Here is a 1,908-nt window from a genome sequence, read left to right as displayed (position 1 = left end):
TGAGGTGCTTAGGGACATGGTTTAGTGGTGGGATGGCAGGGTTAGGTTAAAGGTTGGACTCGAAGATCTCAAAGGTTTTTTCCAACCAAAGTGATTCTATGATTCTATGATTAACATTGATATATTGAATTTCAGGTGTTCCTTTACAAACATGAATGCCAGAAAACTATGTAAAAAGCAAATAGGTGAAAGGAAGACATCAGAGTCTTTCAGAATCACTTAGAGCCATGAGTTTAAGCTCGGAGAAAAGCAGCCAACACCACAGAGCAATCCTGAGCGCTGCCAGCACCCACCCTTCAGCAGCACCTGGCACCCCTCAATGCAGCAAGCCACGGCTTCCTCCCGTGGTGGGGGTCCCCGTTGCCAAGGTGGGCAGTGCGGCACGCCGGGCTGTTAGTCTGAAGCTCTTATTGAACTGCACCGAGCTCTTACCCAGAAACAAAATGACTTTGTCTAAGTGCCCTTGACAGCAATGTTTCCTTTCTGGAGAGCAACAAGCCCCGGGGTTTAAAATAAACATAAATTTATGGGTGGTGGTGGTGACGGAGGAACCGGAGCTATTTGGGAAAGGCAGATTAATATGTTAACAATTTAAACCTCCTGTCTCCCTCCCATGCTCCCTTAGCTGCTGCCTAACCTCCGTCCTCTGAGTGGCCTATGACAGCCTTCCTGAGGGTCCGTGTCCCTCACCTGGGGACACCCTTAGCCTGGGGTAACTTAAGGTCTTCTTCACTCGCTGTTCGTGGTGCACTAGTGCTTCTCTCACTCCAGTGAGAGTGAAGGGAGCATGGAGTGAGAAGGACAGGTATCCTCAGGCTTTCTTTGTAGCAACACTCCTTTAGCAGCTCCTGACTGACTTTTAGGAATTTTTTGGCTAATGGTCCTACAAAGCAACCTCACATGAACCTGATTTTTCTTGGTAGAGGGGTCCCTTCTCGTTCTGCCTCTGTACAAGTGGTGAGATGATACCCTCAATGAAACCGTGAGCCATTTGAGTGTGTTTTGGTGAGGTTTTTAGGAATGACTTTATGCAGTCAGAAGAGGACTGAGAACTTATGACTTTAGAGGGGCTTAATAGCCTGTAACCAACACTACAAAACCTATGCGGCAGCACAGCCTGTTCTGGGACACGTAATAGCAGTGGTCCCCACTGCACATTAAGCCACTGCTCTTGCACGGAGGCTTGCCGTTTGCACTTTGGCTGCCAGCCAGGATTCACATTTACAGGCTGCTTCCAGTGATATATGGGTTGATTTGAGAGGATTTTATGTCGGTGTTAGGGTTTCATGGTGATGTTAGTCCTCATCTTCATCTCTCCCTCCTCACGCTTTACCCGAGGCATTTTGCTGTGGCACAGCCACTGTGGCTGTTCTGTGCCCAAGGCCTGTGCCGAGCGGCCGCCCTGGGAAGGCTGTGGGCAGCAGCACACACCTCGTGCCTTGCTTTGGCGAAATGGTGACGCTGCAGGAGCGCTGTGGTGAGTGGAGAGTCCCGTCACGGGGGGTAGGGCACCACAAGCCATGCTCCAGCAGAAACCTATGGGAACACGCTTGACTTACTCAGCTATTCTCACTCCCTGCCCATCACATAAAAACAGCTCCCAAACTGCCTTGCACAATGCTCAAGAAATTTGTTTCTGCTACTTCCCCCCCTCTCCTATCTCTAAGCCCTCAGCTATAACCACCACATCCAGCAGCCTTGCTTGGCAGCCTTGCTCCCCTCTCCGAGCAGTAGCAGCGGAGGCGGGATCTCCTTCCACCAACACGTCCATCTGAGACAGACTGACCCCTACGCTCTCCCTTGGCCACCGAAGGACAGGCAGCCAGCAGGCAGCTGCCCAGAGCCTTTGCAGCAGTGCCACGTCCTGCCTCCCTGGCCCTCCTTCACCAGGTCACCTGTCATGGAGAG

This window comes from Egretta garzetta, unplaced genomic scaffold, assembly GCF_000687185.1.
Source record: "Egretta garzetta isolate BGI_Z169 unplaced genomic scaffold, ASM68718v1 scaffold56, whole genome shotgun sequence".
NCBI lineage: Eukaryota > Metazoa > Chordata > Aves > Pelecaniformes > Ardeidae > Egretta > Egretta garzetta.
Note: the sequence above shows the minus strand (reverse complement) of the source record.